Source organism: Scyliorhinus torazame, chromosome 14 (assembly GCF_047496885.1).
Source record: "Scyliorhinus torazame isolate Kashiwa2021f chromosome 14, sScyTor2.1, whole genome shotgun sequence".
NCBI classification, from domain to species: Eukaryota; Metazoa; Chordata; class Chondrichthyes; order Carcharhiniformes; family Scyliorhinidae; genus Scyliorhinus; species Scyliorhinus torazame.
In genome coordinates, this window is record NC_092720.1 from 174,157,547 (window position 1) to 174,180,260 (window position 22,714).

Consider the following 22,714-nt stretch of genomic DNA (forward strand, 5'->3'; position numbering starts at 1 on the left):
TCAGGGCAAACCAACTTTCTCTCTATTTCTACGACTCAACATCTCCGCCCGCATACCAGTTGAACTTTGGAGCGTCTCTCATTCGCCGTCTCGCCCTCTTTGATCCAAAGAGAAAAATCTAAGATCCTTTCATCCCACTGTTGCTATTGGGTGAATGTCTCTCTATGGAAATTCAAATTCATATTGATTAACCATTTGGATGCGAACTGACTGTTTAAAATCAGAAAGACAGCATTTGGCGTGTTTAATATTGGAACCGGAGAAAAGAAATCAAATCAACGTGGCATGAAATATAAAATCGACCCTACAGAGGGACAAGGTAAAATACGCTTCACCCGGGGTGGGATAACCCTCCGCCTCTGGGTGGGATCGAACCACCAACCTTTCGATTAACAGCCGAACGCGCGAAACGATTGCGCCACAGAGACGACAAATGCTCTGTTAGCTCCAATAAACAAGCCAATTTAAGATGGACACAGTCTCATCTTGTCCACATCGTAACAGCTCATTCTTGTTGATGCACCGATCTGGAACAAAAACACAAAATGCTGGGCAATCTCAGCAGGTCTGACAGCATCTGTGGAGAGAAAACGGAGTCTGTGTTTCAAGCCAGGGTGATTATGTGTCACAGAACAAAGACTACGCCGTTATCTGTAGCCCTGTCAATAACGCCCTCCAGCCTTCTACATTCGAGCCATTGTTGTATTTTCTGCTTCCAGATATTCGCAATGAAACTGTAATTAAACTGTATTTTCTGATGTGCAGTAAGGACAGTTTTCTTAGTTTCTAAATATCAGTTGATTTCTCGAATCATTCTAACCAAAGGAAATGTGACGTCACTGTCGATGAGCAGTCGGGCAGCGTCCTTCGTTCTCTCCGGTGTCTCTTTCTCGAAGTGTTTCCCAACATTCACAAAACTAGTGCTTGATTTTCGTGTGTCGCTTCTTTTCCATTTTCTCCATTGCCAGCTGGCATTATCTCCCAAAATCCTGCCCGCTCCTCCTCATTGCATCATGACAGATGTCAGGAAATTCATGGAGTTGGAGGGACCATCCAGACCAAGAATATTCTCCGCGTATACAGAAGGTTACGTCGGTCTTTACTTGAGACACTTGAACATTTTGGGTGAATGGCCAAAGAAGCTGATGCAGCAAATTGAGAGAGACTGTTTTCACTTCCAACCAGACAAGAACCTGAGGAGTATGCTTGCTGATAATAGTTAAAATAAAAAACTGGGAGCTGAAGAGATTCTCGTATTCACAAGCGTTTGAATTCTGGAGCATCAAACAGGAGCAGAAACATGCACTCAGATGTTAGCCCGTTTTAAAGATTCCTTTCCTCAGAGAATTCCTCATCAGTTCATTTGCGAAAAACTCATCAAATTATCGCTGTCGTGACTCTGAATCGAAATTGCTGCGGCCACAACGCAGAGCACTAACCACGAGACGATCACGGCGCCACACGTCACCGGCGAAGCATGTCTGTAACTGTCGATGTACTTGGTCATCAACTGTTTGGAATCTATCATGACGCACAGTTTATGACTCCCTAAAAACAACTTTAGTAGATACACAAGTTTGGATGCCTTAACTTTGGTTCCATAATAATGTTCCTGCAACAAGGATAATTAACCGGGCTCATAAAAATAACAATGCAATGGCTATAATATATAATACATACCAATTCCGATATTCATCCCAAACTTATGGTATTTGGACGTTCTCCCGGTGTCTGCATCGTTTTTCTCTACCTGCTCGAGGTCCCTCCCGCAGTGCAAAGATGTGAACGTTCGGTGTATTGGCCATGCTAAAATGAGCCAGATTGTCCATGGGTTAACAGTTTCGCTGGATTGGCCCTGATCAATTTGCGGGATTACGGGTATTCTACGGAGGAAATTGGTCTCTTTGTCTCTTGCTGATTTTTTGAAACCATTTCTCCCAGCATTCCTTTCCTCTCATTCTTGAATATTGCAAGTGCAAACAACCTCTCTCTCTATTTCCACGATTAACTTTCGGAAAAACACATCAAATTATCGCTGCTCGTATTTCGGATTCGATCTAAGGTTGCTGCGGCCACACCGCAAAATACTGACGAGTAGACGATCACGGCGCCACACGTCGCAGCCGAAACAACCTGTAACTGGCGATGTACTTAGTCATCAACTGTTTGGAATCTATCATGGCCCAAACTTTATGATTCTCTAATAACAACTTTAGTAGATACAGAGTTTGAATGCCTTAACCATGGTTCCATAATAATGTTCCTGCAACAAGAATATATACACTTTAATTCAGGCTCATAAAAATTACCATGCGAACGCTGTAATATACAATGCATAACAATTTCGATATTCATCACAAACATATGGTACTTGGACGTTTTCCCGGCGTCTGCATCGGTTTTCTCCGCCTGCTGGAGGTCGCTGCCACAGTCCAAATATGTGAAGGTTCGGTGGATTGGCCATGCTCAAGTGTGCCCGATTTTCCATCGATTAGCAGTTTCGCTGGATTAGCCATCATCAACGAGCCCGGTTACGGGTATTCTCCGGGGGAACTTAGTCACGTTTTATATTTCATGCCACGTTGATTTGAATTCTTTTCTCCGGTTCCAATATTAAACACGCCAAATGCTGTCTTTCTGATTTTAAACAGTCAGGTTGCATCCAAAGAGTTAATCAATATTAATTTGAAGCACCATGGAGAGACATTCACTCTAACAGCAACAGTGGAACGAAAGGGGCCTTGATTTTTCTCTTTAGATCAAAGAGGGTGAGACGGCAAATGAGAGGCGCTCCAACGCGCAACTGGTATGGGGGCGGAGAAAGTAAATCGTGGAAATAGAGAGAGAGTTTGTTTGCACTGGCAATATTCAAGAATGAGAGGAAAGGAATGCTGGTAGAAATGGTTTCAAAAAATCAGCAAGGACAAAGAGGCCAAGTTCCTCCGTAAAATATCCGTAATCCCGCACGCTGATCACGGCCAATCCAGCGAAACTGTTAATCCATGGACAATCTGGCACACTTTAGCATGGCCAATACACCGAACGTTCACATCTTTGCACTGGGAGGGACCTCGAGCAGGCGGAGAAAACCGACGCAGACACCGGGAGAAAGTCCAAATACCATAAGTTTGGGATGAATATCGGAATTGGTATGTATTATATATTATAGCCATTGCATTGTTATTTTTATGAGGCTGGGTTAAAGTGTATATATCCGGGGAGAACGAAGGGCGCTGCACGACTGATCAGCAACAGTCAAGACACATTTCCTTTGATTAGAATTATTCGAGAAGAACTTCCGGGTGCGGCGATGACCAGCTGAGTCGCACGTTTCGGCAGCTCCCTGTGAAACGGACTTTTGGGCTCTTGATAGGAGCCCCAACGGCAATTTTGACGGCTAAAATCACTGTGCGGTAAACCAGAAGGGAATCCCCCCTGGATACGGATGGAAAAAGGAGGAGAGAGTGGCCAGATTGCAGTGGATCCTTTAGAACAGCGGCAAGGAAGGCAAGCAAAAACCAAGATGGCGTCAGAAGGTGGCAGTTTAACATGGGGCCCTGAACAACAAGAGTTCTTGAAATGCTGTGTGGAAGAGATCAAAAAGGAAATGAAGAAAGAGCTGTTGGCCCCGATACTACAGGCGATCGAAGGGCTAAAGGAGGAACAAAAGACCCAGGAGCGGGAGCTTCGGGTCGTGACGGCAAAGGCAGCCGAGAATGAGGACGATATACAGGGCCTGGTGGTGAAGACGGAGACGCAGGAGGCACATCAGAAACGATGTGTGGAAAGGTTGGAGGCACTGGAAAACAACGCAAGGAGGAACAACCTGAGGATTCTTGGTCTTCCTGAAGGTGTGGAGGGAGCGGTCGTCGGGGCATATGTGAGCACGATGCTGCACTCGTTAATGGGAGCGGAGGCCCCGGCGGGTCCGTTGGAGGTGGAGGGAGCATACCGAGTGATGGCGCGAGGACCGAGAGCAGGAGAAATTCCCAGAGCCATAGTGGTGAGATTCCTCCGTTTTAAGGATAGAGAAATGGTCCTTAGATGGGTGAAGAAACTCGGAGCAGTAAATGGGAGAATGCGGTGATCCGCGTTTATCAAGACTCGAGTGCGGAGGTGGCGAGAAGGAGGGCGAGCTTTAATCGGGCCAAGGCGGTGCTTCATAAAAAGAAGATAAAATTTGGAATGCTGCAACCGGCAAGACTGTGGGTCACATATCGAGGGAGGCACCACTACTTTGAGACGGCGGATGAAGCGTGTATTTTTATTGTGGAAGAAAAACTGGAATGAGCGGGTTATTAAAAAGAACGTTCGAACAAAGTGGTGGGGCGAATGTGGGGGGCAAAGAGGGGTTTTATGTACTAATCCTGCGATGTGGTAACTTTTCTCTCTCCCACAGTTGGTGATGGGGGAGGAGGGGAGGTGGAGGAGATGGGGCGTTGGCCATTGGGGGCGGGGCCAAGGGAGAAGCGCGGGCTTGGTTCCTGCGCTATGCTAATCATGGCGGGAATAGAGAAGCAGGAAGGAGGGAGCGTCGCACGGTGCGAGCCGAGGTCACGGGGGGAAGCCGAGGTCAGCCAGAGTTTGCTGACTTCTGGGAGCAACATGGGGGGAGTAATTACGCTAGCGGGGGATCTAGCGGGGGGGGGGGTGGGAGGGGGGAATTACTGGGTTGCTGCTGCTGGGGAGAGGGGGGAGCTGGTATGGGAGAGGATGGGCGGGGGGCACCGCCTGGGGGAGATACAGCTGCGTGGGAACCGGGTGAGGAGCTGGAAAAAGGTGATGGCTAATCGACAAGGGGGGGGGTAGGAAGCCCCCCAACTCGGCTGATCACGTGGAACGTGAGAGGGCTGAACGGGCCGATAAAGAGGGCACGGGTACTCGCACACCTTAAGATACTTAAGGCAGATGTGGTTATGTTACAGGAAACGCACCTGAAACTAATAGACCAGGTTAGGCTACGCAAAGGATGGGTGGGGCAGGTGTTCCATTCGGGGCTAGATGCGAAAAACAGGGGGGTGGCTATATTAGTGGGGAAGCGGGTAATGTTCGAGGCAAAGACTATAGTGGCGGATAACGGGGGCAGATACGTGATGGTGAGTGGCAAACTACAGGGGGAGATGGTGGTTTTGGTAAACGTATATGCCCCGAACTGGGATGATGCCAATTTTAAGAGGCGGATGCTAGGACGCATTCCGGACCTAGAGATGGGAAAGCTGATAATGGGGGGAGATTTTAATACGGTGTTGGAACCAGGGCTGGATAGGTCAAAGTCCAGGACTGGAAGGAGGCCGGCAGCAGCCAAGGTACTTAAAGATTTTATGGAGCAGATGGGAGGTGTAGACCCGTGGAGATTTAGCAGACCTAGGAGTAAGGAGTTCTCGTTTTTCTCCTATGTCCATAAAGTCTACTCGCGAATAGACTTTTTTGTGCTGGGTAGGGCATTGATCCCGAAGGTGAGGGGAACGGAGTATACGGCTATAGCCATTTCGGATCACGCTCCACACTGGGTGGACTTGGAGATAGGGGAGGAAACAGGAGGGCGCCCACCCTGGAGAATGGACATGGGACTAATGGCAGATGAGGGTGTGTGTCTAAGGGTGAGGGGGTGCATTGAAAAGTACTTGGAACTCAATGATAATGGGGAGGTCCAGGTGGGAGTGGTCTGGGAGGCGTTGAAGGCGGTGGTTAGAGGGGAGCTGATATCAATAAGGGCACATAAAGGGAAGCAGGAGAGTAAGGAACGGGAGCGGTTGCTGCAAGAACTTTTGAGGGTGGACAGACAATATGCGGAAGCACCGGAGGAGGGACTGTACAGGGAAAGGCAAAGGCTACATGTAGAATTTGACTTGCTGACTACAGGCACTGCAGAGGCACAATGGAGGAAGGCACAGGGTGTACAGTACGAATATGGGGAGAAGGCGAGCAGGTTGCTGGCACACCAATTGAGGAAAAGGGGAGCAGCGAGGGAAATAGGGGGAGTGAGGGATGAGGAAGGAGAGATGGAGCGGGGAGCGGAGAGAGTGAATGGAGTGTTCAAGACATTTTATAAAAAATTATATGAAGCTCAACCCCCGGATGGGAGGGAGAGCATGATGGGCTTCTTGGATCGGCTGGAATTTCCCAAGGTGGAAGAGCAGGAAAGGGTGGGACTGGGAGCACAGATCGAGGTAGAAGAAGTGGTGAAAGGAATTAGGAGCATGCAGGCGGGAAAGGCCCCGGGACCGTATGGATTCCCAGTCGAATTCTATAGAAAATATGTGGACTTGCTCGCCCCGGTACTGACGAGGACCTTTAATGAGGCAAAGGAAAGGGGACAACTGCCCCCGACTATGTCTGAAGCAACGATATCGCTTCTCTTAAAGAAGGAAAAGGACCCGCTACAATGCGGGTCCTATAGACCTATTTCCCTCCTAAATGTAGATGCCAAGGTCCTGGCCAAGGTAATGGCAATGAGAATAGAGGAATGTGTCCCGGGGGTGGTCCACGAGGACCAAACTGGGTTTGTGAAGGGAGACAGCTGAACACGAATATACGGAGGTTGTTAGGGGTAATGATGATGGCCCCACCAGAGGGAGAAACGGAGATAGTAGTGGCGATGGATGCCGAGAAAGCATTTGATAGAGTGGAGTGGGATTATTTGTGGGAGGTGTTGAGGAGATTTGGTTTTGGAGAGGGGTATGTTAGATGGGTGCAGCTGTTGTATAGGGCCCTAGTGGCGAGCGTGGTCACGAATGGACGGGGATCTGCATATTTTCGGCTCCATAGAGGGACAAGGCAGGGATGCCCTCTGTCCCCATTATTGTTTGCACTGGCGATTGAGCCCCTGGCGATAGCGTTGAGGGGTTCCAAGAAGTGGAGGGGAGTACTTAGGGGAGGAGAAGAGCACCGGGTATCTTTGTATGCGGACGATTTGCTACTATACGTGGCGGACCCGGCGGAGGGGCTGCCAGAAATAATGTGGATACTTGGGGAGTATGGGGATTTTTCAGGGTATAAATTGAACATGGGGAAAAGTGAGTTGTTTGTGGTGCATCCAGGGGAGCAGAGTAGAGAAATAGAGGACCTACCGTTGAGGAAGGTAACAAGGGACTTTCGTTACCTGGGGATCCAGATAGCTAAGAATTGGGGCACATTGCATAGGTTAAATTTAACGCGGTTGGTGGAACAGATGGAGGAGGATTTCAAGAGATGGGATATGGTATCCCTGTCAATGGCAGGGAGGGTGCAGGCAGTTAAGATGGTGGTCCTCCCGAGATTCCTCTTTGTGTTTCAGTGCCTCCCGGTGGTGATCACGAAGGCTTTTTTAAAAAGGATTGAAAAGAGCATCATGGGTTTTGTGTGGGCCGGGAAGACCCCGAGAGTGAGGAAGGGATTCTTACAGCGTAGCAGGGATAGGGGGGCTGGCACTACCGAGCCTAAGTGAGTATTATTGGGCCGCAAATATTTCGATGGTGAGTAAGTGGATGGGAGAGGAGTAGGGAGCGGCGTGGAAGAGATTAGAGAGGGCGTCCTGTCGGGGGACTAGCCTACAGGCTATGGTGACAGCCCCATTGCCGTTCTCACCGAGGAACTACACCACAAGCCCGGTGGTGGTGGCTACACTGAAGATTTGGGGACAGTGGAGACGGCATAGGGGAAAGACTGGAGCCTTGGGGGGGTCCCCGATAAGAAACAACCATAGGTTTGCCCCGGGGGGAATGGATGGGGATATGGAATGTGGCAAAGAGCAGGAATAACGCAACTTAAAGATCTGTTTGTGGATGGGAAGTTCGCGAGTCTGGGAGCGCTGACCGAGAAATATGGGTTGCCCCAAGGGAATGCATTCAGGTATATGCAACTGAGGGCTTTTGCGAGGCAACAGGTGAGGGAATTCCCGCAGCTCCCGACACAAGAGGTGCAGGACAGAGTGATCTCAAAGACATGGGTGGGGGATGGTAAGGTGTCAGATATATATAGGGAAATGAGGGACGAAGGGGAGACTATGGTAGATGAACTAAAAGGGAAATGGGAAGAAGAGCTGGGGGAGGAGATCGAGGAGGGGCTGTGGGCAGATGCCCTAAGCAGGGTAAACTCGTCGTCCTCGTGTGCCAGGCTAAGCCTGATTCAGTATAAGGTATTACACAGGGCACATATGACTGGAGCACGGCTCAGTAAATTTTTTGGGGTGGAGGATAGGTGTGCGAGGTGCTCGAGAAGCCCAGCGAATCATACCCATATGTTTTGGTCATGCCCGGCACTACAGGGGTTTTGGATGGGGGTGACAAAGGTGCTTTCAAAAGTAGTAGGAGTCCGGGTCGAACCAAGCTGGGGGTTGGCTATATTTGGGGTTGCACAAGAGCCGGGAGTGCAGGAGGCGAGAGAGGCCGATGTTTTGGCCTTTGCGTCGCTAGTAGCCCGGCGCAGGATATTGCTAATGTGGAAAGAAGCCAAGCCCCCGGGGGTGGAGACCTGGAAAATGACATGGCGGGGTTTATGAAGCTAGAGCGGATTAAGTTCGTCCGAAGGGGGTCGGCTCAAGGGTTCACCAGGCGGTGGCAACCGTTCGTCGAATACCTCGCAGAAAGATAGACGGAATGGGAAAAAGAAGGCAGCAGCAGCAGCCCAGGATCGGGGGGAGGGGGAGGGGTGGGGGGGTGGAGGAGGAACCAGAAGGACTCTCAGGGTTGTTAATATATACTGTATAGTATGTATAGGTCGTTGCTACAGATAATTATATATTGGACTGTTAAATTATATTTTTGGAGAGTGTTACTTGTGACAAGGCAGTTGCCAATTAGGGCTAGTTTTCATTTTTGTTATTTATTATTTATTCATTTTTTGTTTATAAAATAGGTCATTGTTATTTGTGTTGTTATAATATTGTGTAAAGGATGCACAATGTATGGTGTTGGTTGACCAAAAATTTTCAATAAAATATTTAATAAAAAAAAAAGAATTATTCGAGAAAATAACTGACATTTAGAAAACTGTCCTTACTGCACATCAGACAATACAGTTTAATTATAGTTTCATTGCGAATATCGGGAAGCGGAAAATATGACAATGGCTCGAATGTAAAAACGCTGGAGGCGCGTTATTGACAGGGCTACGGAATTCGTGTACTCTTCGTTCTGTGATACAGTCACCCTGGCTTGAAACACAGACTCCGCTCTCTGTCCACAGATGCTGACAGACCTGCTGAGATTGCCCAGCCTTTTGTGTATTTGTTCCAGATTGGTGCATCAGCAAGAATTTGCTGTTACGATGTGGACAAGATGAGACTGTTTCCATCATAATTTGGCTTGTTTATTCGAACTGGCAGAGCATTTGCCATCACTGTGGCGCAATCGTTTAGCGCGTTCGTCTGTTAACCGAAAAGTTGGTGGTTCGACCCCCCTCCCCCCCTCCCCCCGGAGACGAAGTGTTATCCCACCCCCGAATAAAACGTTTTTTATACTTTGTCCCTCTGTGGGGTCGAATCACCCACACTGGTGATTTTTCTATTTCATGCCACATTGATTTGATTTCTTTCCTCCGGTTCCAATTTTAAACACGCCAAATGCTGTCATTCTGATTTTAAACAGTCAGTTCACATCCAAAGAGTTAATCAATATTAACATAAATTACCATAGAGAGACATTCACCCCAACACCAATAGTTGGACGAAAGAGGCCGAGATTTTTCTCTTTTGATCAAAGACGGTGAGACTGCGAATGAGAGGCGCGCCTAAGTGCAACTGGTATGTGGGTGGAGAAGCTCAATCTTGGAAATAGAGAGAGAGTTTGTTTGCACGGACAATATTCAGGAATGAGAGGAAAGGGATACAGGATGAAATGTTTTTTTAAAAATCAGCAGAGGTCGACGTGACCAAGCTCCTCCGTAGAATACCCGTCACCCGGCACGTTGTTCATGGCCAATCCAGCGAAACTGCTAATCTATAGACAATCTGGCACACTTTAGCATGGCCAATCCACCGTACCTCCATATTTTTGGACTACGGGCGGGATCTCCAGCAGGCGGGGAAAACTGATGCAGAAATCGGGAGAACGTCCAAATAATATCTGTTGGGATGAATTTCGAAATCGTGATGGATTATATATTATAGCGATTGCATTGTTATTTTTATGAGCCTGTGTTAAAGTGTATATATCCGTCTTGCAGGAACATTATTATGGAACCAAGGTTTAGGTACCAAACTGTGTATCTACTAAAGTCGTAATTAGAGAGTCATAAAAAGTGGGCCACGATAGATTCCAAACATTTGACGACCAAGTCCGTCGACAGTTGCAGGTTGCCTCGGCGGTAATGTGCGGCGCAGTGATCACAGAGTGGTTTGTAATTTGCGTTGTGGCCGTCGCAGCCTCGGTTCGAATCCGAGTCACGGCAGCGATAAGTTGATGTGTTTTTCCCAAATGAACGGATGAGGAATTCTCTGTAAAAAGCACTCTTTAAAACGGGTTCACAGCTGAGTGCATGCTTCTGCTCCTGTTTGGTGCTCCAGAATTCAAACGGTTGTGAGTACGAGAATCTCTTCAGCTCCGGGCTTTTTAGTTTAACTATTATCATCAAGCATATTCCTCAGATTCGTGTCTGTTTGGAAGTAAAAACAGTCTCTCTCAATTTGCTGCATCGGCTTCTTTGGCCATTCACCAAAAGTGTTCAAATGTCTCAACCAAATACCCACTGAACGTTCTGTATACGCGGAGAATAATCTTGGTCTCTAGTCCCTCCATATAAATGAATTTCCTGACATCTGGTCATGATGCAATGAGGAGGAGCGGGCAGAATTTTGGGAAATAATGACAGATGGCAATGGAGAAAACGGAAACGAAGCGACAAACGAACATCAAGCTCCAGTTTTGAGAATGTTGGGAAACACTTAGAGAAAGAGACACCGGGGAGAACGAAGGGCGCTTCCCGACTGATCAGCAACAGTCAAGACCAATTTCCTTTGATTAGAAAGATTCGAGAAATTAAGTGATATTTAGGAACTAAGAAAACTGTCCTTACTGCACATCAGAAAATACAGTTTAATTATAGTTTCATTGCGAATACCTGGAAGCACAAAATACAACAATAGCTCGGATTTAGAAGGATGGAGGCGCGTTATTGACTGGGCTACGGATAATGGTGGAGTCTTTGTTCTGTGACACAAAGTCACCGTGGCTTGAAACACAGACTCAGTTCTGTCTCCACAAATGCTGTCAGTCCTGCTGAAATTTCCCAGCCTTTTGTGTTTTTGTTCCAGATTGGTGCAACGGCAATAATTGCCATTATGACGTGGGCAATATGTGATTGATTCCATCATAATTTGGCATGTTTATTCGAGCGAACAGAGCAGCTGTCGTCTCTGTGGCGCAATCGATTAGCGCGTTCAGCTGTTAAGATGGTGGATCGATCCCACCCCGAAACGAAGAGTAATTTCTCCCCGGATGACGTGTTTTTTAAACGTCGTCCCTCAGTGGGGTCGGATCACCCACCTTGGTGCTTTTAATAATAGATGCAACATTCATTTGATTTCTTTCCTGCGATTCCAATGTTAAACACGCCAAATGCTGTCATTCTGATCTTAAATAGTCAGTTCACACCCAAAAACGTAATCAATATTAATTTGAACTCCGATAGAGAGACATTCACTCCAACAGCAACAGTGGGATGACAGGGGCCTAGATTTTTCTCTTTGGTTCAAAGTGGGTGAGACGACGAATGAGAGGCGCTCCAAAGTGCAACTGGTATGTGGGCGGAGAAGTTCAATCGTGGAAATAGAGAGAAAGTTTATTTGCACTGACAATATTCAGGAATGAGACGAAAGGGTGACAGGGTGAAGTGGTTTCAAAAAGTAAGCAGGGGACGACGGGACCAAGTTCATCCGTAGAATACCCGTAACCCGGCACGTAGATCATGGCCTCTCCAGGTAAACTACCAATCTATGAACAATCTGGTACACTTTAGCATCGCTAATCCACTGAACCTTCACATACTTGGAGTGGGGTAGGGACCTCGAGCGGCGGAGAAAACCGATGCAGACACCGGGAGAACGTCCAAATACTATATGTTTGGGATGAATATCGAAATTGTTATGTATTGTATATTATAGCATTTGCATTATTATTTTTATGAGCCTGGGTTAAAGTGTATATTTATCTTGTTGCAGGGACATTATTATGGAACTAAGGTTAAGGCGTCCAAACCGTGTATGTACTAAAGTTGTAATTGGAGAGTCATAAGTGTGGGCCATAATAGATTCCAAACAGTTGATGACGAAGTACATCGACAGTTACAAGTTGCCTCGTCGGTAACGTGCTGCGCCGTCGTCGTATAGTCGTTAGTACTCTGCGTTGTGGCCGCAGCAACCTCGGTTCCAATCCGAATATCGGCAGCGATACGTTGATGTGTTTTTCCCAAATGAACGGATGAGGAATTCTCTGTGAAAGGCCTCTTTAAAGCGGGTTCACAACTGAGTGCATCTTTCTGCTCCTGTTTGATGCTCTCGAATTCAAACTGTTTTAAATACGAGAATCTCCTCAGCTCCAGTTTTACATTTTGACTAGTCTCATCAATCATAATCCTCTGGTTCTTTTCTTTTTGGATGTGCAACACTCTCTCTCAATTTGCTGCATCATCTTCGGCCATTCACCCAAAATGTTCAAGTGCCTCCAGCAATACCCTCTGAACCTTCTGTATACGCGGAGAATAATCCGGATCTTGATAGTCCCTCCCTATAAATGAATTTCCTGACACCTGGTCATGATGCAATGAGGAGGAGCGGGCAGAATCTTGGGAAATAATGACAGTTGGTAATGGAGAAAACGGAAACGAAGCGACACACGAATATCAAGCACCAGTTTTGTGAATGTTGGGAAACACTTCGAGAAACAGATTCCGTGGAGAACGAAGGGCCCTGCCCGACTGATCAGCGACAGTCAAGACACATTTCCTTTGATTAGAATGACTCGAGAAATTAACTGATATTTAGAAACTATGAAAACTGTCCTTACTGCACATCAGAAAATACAGTTTAATTATAGTTTCATTGCGAAGATCGAGATGCGGAATATACAACAATGGCTCGAATGTAAAAAGGCTGGAGGCGCGTTATTGACAGGGCTACGGATAATGGTGTACTCTTCGTTCTGTGACACAGTCACCCTTATTTGAAACACAGACTCCCCGGGCAACATCCTGATGAAGCTCCTCTGCACCCTCGCCAAAGCATCCACATCCTTTTGGTAATGTGGCGACCAGAACTGTATGCAGTATTCCAAATGTGGCCGAACCAAAGTCTTATACAACTGTAACATGACCTGCCAACTCTTGTACTCATTTCCCCTTCCGATGAAGGACAGCATGCCGTATGCCTTCTGAACCACTCTATCGACCTGTGCAGCCACCTTCAGGGTACAATGGACCTGAACACCCAGATCTCTCTGTACGTCAATTTTCCCGGGGCTTTTTCATTTACGCTCTTGAATGACAGGGAGGAGGATAGCTTGATCTTGGTTTCGGACAAACCTCGGCACAACATCGAGGGCCGAAGGGCCTGTTCTGTGCTGTACTGTTCTATGTTCTATGTTCTCTCACAACAGATGCTGTCGGACCTGCTGAGATTGTCCAGCCTTTTTTGTTTTTGTTCCAGATTGGTGCATCAGCAAGAATTTTTTATTTCAATGTGGACAAGATGAGACTGTTTCCATCATAATTTAGCTTTTTTATTCGAGCAAAGCAAGCATTTGTGGTCTCTATGGCGCAATCGGTTCGCGCGTTCGGCTGTTAACCGAAAAGTTGGTGGTTTGATCCCACCCAGAAGCGGTTATCCCACCCAGAGACGGTTATCCCACTCCTGGATAAAGTGTTTCTTATACTTTGTCCCTCTGTGGCATCGAATTATCCAACTTGGTGCTTTTTATATTTCATGCCACATTGATTTGATTTCTTTCCTCCAGTTCCAATATTAAACTCACCAAATGCTGTCTTTCTGGTTTTAAACAGTCAGTTCATATACAAAGAGTAAATCAATATTAATTTGAATACCACAGAGAGACATTCACACAAGAGCAACAGTGGGATGAAAGGACCTTAGATTTTTCTCTTTGGGTTATAGAGTGTGAGACAGCGAATGAGAGACGCTGCAAAGTGCAACTGGTATGCGGACGGAGAAGTTCAATCGTAGAAATTGAGAGAGAGTTTGTTTGCACTGAAAATGTTCAGGAATGAGAGGAAAGGGATGCAGGGTGAAATGTTTTTTTTTTAAATCAGCCGGGGTCGACGTGACCAAGCTCCTCCGTAGAATATCCGTCACCTTGCACTTTCATCATGGCCAATCCAGCGAAACTGCTACTCTATGGACAATCTGGCACACTTTAGCATCGTCAAGCCAGCGAACCCTCATATTTTTGGACGGTGGGAGGGACTTGGAGCATGCGGAGAATACCGATGCAGACACCGGGAGAACCTCCAAATACCATCTGTTGGGATGAATATCGAAATTGTTATGTATTATATATTATAGGTGCTGCATTGTTATTTTTATGATCCTGGGTTAAAGTGTATATATCCTTGTTGCAGGAACATTATTATGGAACCAAGGTTAAGGGATCCAAACTATGTATCTACTAAAGTTGTAATTAGAGAGTCATAAAGTGTGGGACATGATAGATTCCAAACAATTGATGACCAAGTACGTCGACAGTTGCAGGTTGCCTTCGACGGTAACTTGCGGCGCCGTGATCATATAGTGGTTCGTACTCTGCGTTGCGGCCCCAGCAGCCTCGGTTCAAATCCGAGTAACGGCAGCGATAAGTTGGTGTGTTTTTCCCAAATGAACGGATGAGGAACTCTCTGTGTCAGGGACTCTTTAAAACGGGTTCACAGCTGAGTGCATGCTTCTGCTCCTGTTTGATGCTCCAGAATTCAAACGGTTGTGAAGAGAAGAATCTCTTCAGCTCCCGGTTTTATATTTTATCTATTATCACCAAGCATACTACTCCGGTTCTTGTCTTTTTGAAAGTGAAAACAGTGTCACTCAATGTGCTACATCAGCTTCTTCGGCCAAATACCCACTGAGCCTTCTGTATACGCGGAGAGTAACCTTGGTCTCGATAGTCTCTCCATATGAATGAATTTCCTGACATCTTGTCATGATGCCATGAGGAGGAGTGGGCAGAACGTTGGGAAATAGAGCTACTGGCAGTGGCGAAAACGCTAAAGAAGCGACACACGAAAATCAAGCACCAGCTTTGTGAATGGTGGGAAACACATCGAGAAACAGACTCCGGGGAGAACGAAGGGCGCTGCCCGACTGATCAGGGATAGTCAAGACCCATTTCCTTCAATTAGAATGATTCGAGAAATTAACAGATATTTAGAAACTGAGAAAACTGTACTTACTGCACATCAGAAAATAAAGTTTAATTGTAGTTTGATTGCGAAGATCTGGAAGCAGAAAGTACAACAATGGCTCGAATGTAGAAGGCTGGAGGCGCGTTATTGACAGGGCTACGGATAATGGATAATGTAGACTTTGCTCTGTGACACATAGTCACCCTGGCTTGAAACACAGACTCCGTTCTGTCTCCACAAATGCTGTCAGACCTGCTGAGATTGCCCAGCCTTTTGTGTTTTTGTTCCAGATTGGTGCATGTGAAAAAAATTGCTATTATGACGTGGGCAAGATGTGATTGTTTCTATCATAATTTGGATTGTTATTTCGAGCTGAGGGTGCAGTTGGCGTCGCTGGGGCGCAATCGGTTAACGCGTTCGGCTGTTAACCGAAAAGTAGGTATTTCGATCCCACCCGGAGACGATGTGTTATACCACCTCCGGATTAACAGTTTTTTATACTTTGTCGTTCTGCGGGATCGAATCACCACCTTGGTGCGTTAGATATTTCATGCCACATTGATTTGATTTCATTTCTCCGGTTCCAATATTAAACACGCCCAATGCTGTAATTCTGATTTTAAACAGTCGTTTCGCATCCGAAGAGTTAATCAATATTAATTTGCACGACCAGAGAGAGACATTCACCCTAATAGCAACAGTGGAACGAAAGGGGCCTGGATTTTTTTCTTTGGATCAAAGAAGGTGAGACGGCGAATTAGAGGCTTTTCAAAGTGCAACTGGTATGTGGGCGGAGAAAGTAAATCGTTGAAATAGAGAGAGAGTGTGTTTGCACTGGCAATATTCAGGAATGAGAGGAAAGGAATACAGGGAGAAATGGTTTCAAAAAATCAGCAGGAGACAAAGTGACCAAGTTCCTCCGTAGAATACCCGTAATCCGGCACGTTGATCATGGCCAATCCGGCGAAACTGCTAATCCAAGGACAATCAGGCACACTTTAGCATGGCCAATCCACCGAACTTTCACATCTTTGGACTGTGGGAGGGACTCCGAGCAGGCGGAGAAAACCAATGCAGATATCGGGAGAACGTCCAAATGCATACGTTTGGGACGAATATCGAAATTGTTATGTAGTATATATTACAGCTGTTGCATTGTTATTCTTATGAGCCTGGGTTAAAGTGTATATGTCCTTGTTGCAGGAACATTATTATGGAACCAAAGTTAAGGCATCCAAACTTGTGTATCTGCTAAAGTTGTAATTAGGGAGTCATAAACTGTGGGTCATGATAGACTCCAAACAGTTGATGACCAAATACATCGACAGATAGAGCATTCACCCTAATCGCAACAGTGGAACGAAAGGGGCCAATGTGCTCCGCCGTTGACGTGTGGAGCCGTGATCGTCTCGTGGTTAGTACCCTGCGTCCTGGCCGCACCAATCTCGTTTTGAATCCGAGTCACAGCTGCGATAAATTGATGAATTTTTCTCAAAAGAACTGACGAGGAATTCTCTGTGTAAAGGACTCTTTAAAACGGGTTCACAGCTGAATGCATGCTTCTCCTCCTGTTGATGTTCCAGAATGAAAACGGTTGTGAATACGAGAATCTCTTCAGCTCGCGGTTTTTATTTTAACTCTTATCATCAAGCCTATTCCTCAGGTTCTTGACTGTTTGGAAGTGAAAACAGTCTCTCTCAATTTGCTGCATCAGCTTTTTTGGCCATTCACCCAAACTTTTCAAGTGTCTCAACCAAATACCCACTGAACCTTCTGCATACGTGGAGAGTAATCTTGGTCTCGATAGTGCCTCCATATAAATGAATTTCCTGACATCTGGTCATGATGTAATGAAGAGGAGCAGGCAAAATTTTCGGAAATAATGCCAGTTGGCAATGGAGAAAACAGAAAGGATGCGACATACGAACATCAAGCACCAGTTTTATGAATGTTGGGAAATAAGTCGAGAAAGAGAATCCGGGGAGAACGAAGGGCGCTGCCCGACTGATCAGAGACAGTCACGACACATTTCCTTTGATTCGAGTGATTCGAGAAATTAACTGATATTTAGAAACTAAGAAAACTGTCCTTACTGCACATCAGAAAATACAGTTTAATTATAGTTTCATTGCGAATATCGGGAAGCGGAAAATACAACAATGGTTCGAATGTAAAAAAGCTGGAGGCGCGTTATTGACATGGCTATACAATGGTGTACTCTTCGTCCTGTGACACAGTCACCCTGGCTTGAAATACTGATTCCGTTCTCTCTCCACAGATGCTGTCAGACCTGCTGAGATTGCCCAGCCTTTTGTGTTTTTGTTCCAGATTGCTGCAGCCGCAAGGATTTCCTGGCACGATGTGGACAAGGTGAATTGTTACCATTATAATTTAGCTTGTGTATTAGTGCCAAACCAACATTCGTCGCCTCTGTGGCGCGAACGGTTAGCGCGTTCGACTGTTAACTGAAAATTTGTGGTCCGATCCCACCCACAGCCGGAGTATTATCCCACACACGGATAACTTTTTTTTGTACTTCGTCCCTCTGTGGGATCGAATCCACCCACCTTGGTGCTTTTTACATTTCATGCTCATTGATTTGATTTCTTTCCTCCGGTTCCAATATTAAACACGCCAAATGCTGTCATTCTGATTTTTAACAGTGAGTTCACATCCAAGGAGTCAATCAATATTAATTTGAATTACCAGCGAGAGACATTCGCCCCAATAGCAACAGTGGGACCTAAGGGGCCTAGATGTTTCTCTTTGTATCAAAGAGAGTCAGACGGCGAATGAGAGGCGCTCCACACTGGTATGTGGGCGGAAAAGTTCAATCGTGGAAATAGAGAGAGAGTTTGTTTGCAGTGACAATATTCAGGAATGAGAGGACAGGGATACAGGATAAAATAAATGTTTTTTTACAAAACAGAAGGGCTCGATGTAACCAAGCTTCTCCGTAGAATGCCCGTCGCCCGGCACGTTGTTCATGGCTAATCCAGCGAAACTGCTAATCTATAGACAATCTGGCACACTTTAGCATGGCCAATCCATCGAAACTTCACATCTTTGAACTGTGGGAGGGACCTCGAGCAGGCGGAGAAAACCGATGCAGACACCGTCCAAATACCATATGTTTGGGATGGATATCGAAAATGTGATGGATTATATATTAAAGCGATTGCTTTGTTATTTTTGCGAGCCTGTGTTAAAGTGTATATAACCTTTTTGCAGGAATATTATTATGGAACCAAAGTTAAGGCATCCAAACTATGTATCTACTAAAGTTGTAATTAGAAAGTCATAAAGTGTGGGCCATGACAGATTCCAAACAGTTGATGACCAAGTACAGCAACAGTTATAGGTTGCTGCGGCGGTAACGTGAGGCGTCGTGATCGTATAGTGGTTATCATTCTGCGTTGTGGCCGCAGCAACCTCGGTTCGAATCCGAATCACGGCAGCGATATGTTGATGTGTTTTTCCCAAATGAACGGATGAGAAATTCTCTGTATGAAGGACTCTTTAAAACGGGTTCACAGCTGAGTGCATGCTTCTGGTCTTGTTTGATGTTCCAGAATTCAAACGGTTGTGAATACGAGAATGTCTTCGGCTCCCTGTTTTTTATTTTAACTATTATCATCAAGCATACTCCTCAGGTTCTTGTCTGTTTGGAAGTGAAAACATAGAACAGAGAACATTACAGAGGAGTACAGGCCCTTCGGCCCTCGATGTTCCACCTACCCGTGAAACCACTCTAAAACCCATCTACACTATTCCCTTATCGTCCATATGTCGATCCAATGACCATTTGAACGCTCTTAGTGTTGGCGAGTCCCCTACTGTTGCAGGCAGGGCATTCCACGCCCTTACTACTCTCTGAATAAAGAACCTACCTGTGACATCTGTCTTACATCTATCTCCCCTCAATTTAAAGCTATGTACCCTCGTGCTAGACATCTCCATCCGAGGAAAAAGGCTCTCACTTCGCACCCTATCCAATCCTCTGATCATCTTGTATGCCTCAATTAAGTCACCTCTTAACCGTCTTTTCTCTAACGACAACAGCCTCAAGGCCCTCAGCCTTTCCTCATAAGATCTTCCCTCCATACCAGGCATCATTCTGGTAAATCTCCTTTGCATCCTTTCCAATGCTTCCACATCCTTCCTATAATGTGACGACCAGAATTGCACGCAATACTCCAAATGCGGCCGCACCAGAGTTTTGTACAGCTGCGAGATGACTTCATGGCTCCAAAATTCAATCCCTCAACCAATAAAAGCTAACACACCGTACGCCTTTTTAACAACCCTCTCAACCTGGGTGGCAAATTTCAGTGATCTTTGTACATGGACACCGAGATCTCTCTGCTCATCCACACTGCCAAGAATCTTACCATTAGCCCTGTTATTCCTTCCAAAATGAATCACCTCACACTTTTCTGCATTAAACTCCATTTGCCACCTCTCAGCCCAGCTCTGCAGCTTATCTATGTCCCTCTGTAACTTGTAACATCCTTCCGCACTGTCCACAACTCCACCGACTTTAGTGTCATCTGCAAGTTTACTCACCCATCCTTCTACACCCTCCTCCAGGCCATTTATAAACATGACAAACAGCAATGGCACAAAACATATCCTTGTGGTACACCATTAGTAACTGGACTCCAGTCTGAACATTTCCCATCAACCACCACCCTTTGTCTTCTTCCAGCTAGCCAATTTCTGATCCAAACTGCTAAATCATCCTGAATCACATGCCTCCGTAATTTCTGCAGTATCCTACCGTGGGGAACCTTATCAACCGCTTTACTGTAATCCATAAACACCACATCAACTGCTTTACCCTCATCCACCTGTTTGGTCACCTTCTCAAATAACTCAATAAGGTTTGTGAGGCACGACCTACCCTTCACAAAACCGTGTTGACTATCTCTAATCAAATTATTCCCTTCCAGATAATTATACATCCTGTCTCTTGTAAACCTTTCCAAGATTTTGCCCACAACAGCAGTAAGGCTCACTGGTCTATAGATACCGGGGTTGTCTCTACTCCCCTTCTTGAACAAGGGGACAATATTTGCTATCCTCCAGTCTTTTGGCACTATTCCTGTAGACAAAGATGACTTAAAGATCAAAGCTAAAGGCTCAGCAATCTCCTCCATTGCTTCCCAGAGAATCTTAGGATCAATCCCATCCGGCCCATGGGACTTATCTATTTTTACACTTTCCAGAATTGCTAACACCTGCTCCTTATGAACCTCAAGCCCTTCTACTCTATTAGCCTGAATCTCAGTATTCTCCTCGACAACATTGTCTTTTTCCTGTGTGAATACTGATGAAAAATATTCATTTGGCACCTCTCCTATCTCCTCAGACTCCAAGCACAACTTCCCACTACTGTCCTTGACTAGCCATACTCTTACCCCAGTCATTCCTTTATTCCTGACATATTTATAGAAAGCTTTAGGGTTATCCTTGATCCTACCTGCCAAAGACTTCTCATGTCCCCTCCTGGCTCTTCTTAGCTCTCTTAAGGGCCTTCCTAGATAACTTGTAACTCTCGAGCGCCCTAAGCTGAACTTTCATGTCTCATCTTTACATAAGCCTCCTTTTTCCTCATGACAAGTGTTTCGACTGCTTTTGTAAACCACGGTTCCCTTGCTCGAGCACTTCCTCCCTGCCTGACAGGTACATACTTCTCAAGGACACACAGTAGCTGTTCCTTGAAGAAGCTCCACATTTCCATTGTGCCCATCACCTGCCGTTTTCCTCTCCATCCGATGCATCCTAAGTCGTGCCTCATCGCACCATAATTGCCTTTCCCCCAGATACAACTCTTGCCCTGCGGTATATACCTATCCCTTTCCATCACTAAAGTGAACGTAATCGAATTGTGGTCACTATCACCAAAGTGCTCACCTACCTCCAAATCTGTTTCATTACCCAGTACCAATTCCAATATGGCCTGGCCTCTCGTTGGCCTATCTACATACCGTATCAGGAAACCCTCCTGCACACATTGGACAAAAACGGACCCATCTAATGTACTCCAACTATAGAGTTTCCAGTCAATATTTGGAAAGTTAAAGTCCCCCATAACAACTACCTTGTTGCTTTCGCTCCTATCCAGAATCATCTTTACAATCCTTTCCTCTACATCTCTGGAACTTTTCGGAGGCCTATAGAAAACCCCGAACAGGGTGACCTCTAGTTTCCAGATTCTAACCTCAGCCCATACTGCCTCAGTAGACGAGTCCTTTCGGCCACCGTAATACTGAAACTTGACTAACAATGCCACCCCTCCCCCTCTTTTACTACCTTCCCTGAGCTTACTGAAATATCTAAACCCCGACACCGACAACAACCATTCCTGTCCCTGCTCTATCCATGTCTCTGAAATCGCCACAACATCGAAGTCCCAGGTACCAACCCATGATACAAGTTCATCCACCGTATTCCGGATGCTCCTGGCATTGAAGAAGACACACTTTAAACCACCTTCCTGCCTGCCGGTACACTCCTGCAAATTTGAAACCTTATTCATGACCTCACTACATTCAACCTCCTGTGTACTGGAGCTACAATTCAGGATCCCAAGCCCCTGCTGAACTAGTTTAAACCCTCACAAAGAGCATTAGCAAATTTACCCCGCAGGGTATTGGTACCCCTCTGGTCCAGGTGTAGACCATCCAGTTTGAAGAGGTCCCACCGACCCCAGAATGAACCCCAATTATCCAGAAATCTGAAACCCTCCCTCCTGCACCATCCCTGTAGCCACGTGTTCAACTCCTCTCTCTCCCTATTCCTCGTCTCGCTATCACATGGCAGGGGTAACAACCCAGAGATAATAACTCTGTTTGTCCTAGATCTAAGTTTCCACCCTAGCTCCCTGAATTCCTGCCTTACATCCCTATCCCTTTTCCTACCTATATCGTTGGTACCTATGTGGACCACGACTTGGGGCTGCTCCCCCTCCCCCTTAAGGATCCCGAAAACACGATCTGAGACATCACGCACCCTGGCACCTGGGAGGCAACATACCAACCGCGAGTCTCTCTCGTTCCCACAGAATCTCCTATCTGTCCCCCTAACTATGGAGTCTCCAATGACTAATGCTCTACTCCTCTCCCCCCTTCCATTCTGAGCAACAGGGACAGACTCTGTGCCAGAGACCTGTGCCACATGGCTTACCCCTGGTAAGCCACTCCCCCAACAGTATCCAAAGCGGTATACATTTTACTAAGGGGAACGACCACAGGGAATCCCTGTACTGACTGCTTCCTCTCAGCCCCTCTCACCGTCACCCATCTATCTTTATTCTTCGGAGTAACTACATCCCTGAAGCTTCTATCTATGTCCACCTCTCCCTCCCGAATGATCCGAAGTTCATTCAGCT

At 46.2% G+C, this 22,714-nt stretch overlaps 1 non-coding gene across 1 annotated transcript; it reads right to left on the reverse strand.

Annotated features, from left to right (window-relative positions):
- Positions 1-354: 354 nt before the first annotated feature.
- trnan-guu (transfer RNA asparagine (anticodon GUU)) lies at positions 355-428 on the reverse strand. The gene has a single exon. It is a non-coding gene; the product is annotated as a tRNA-Asn (tRNA).
- Positions 429-22,714: the final 22,286 nt, after the last annotated feature.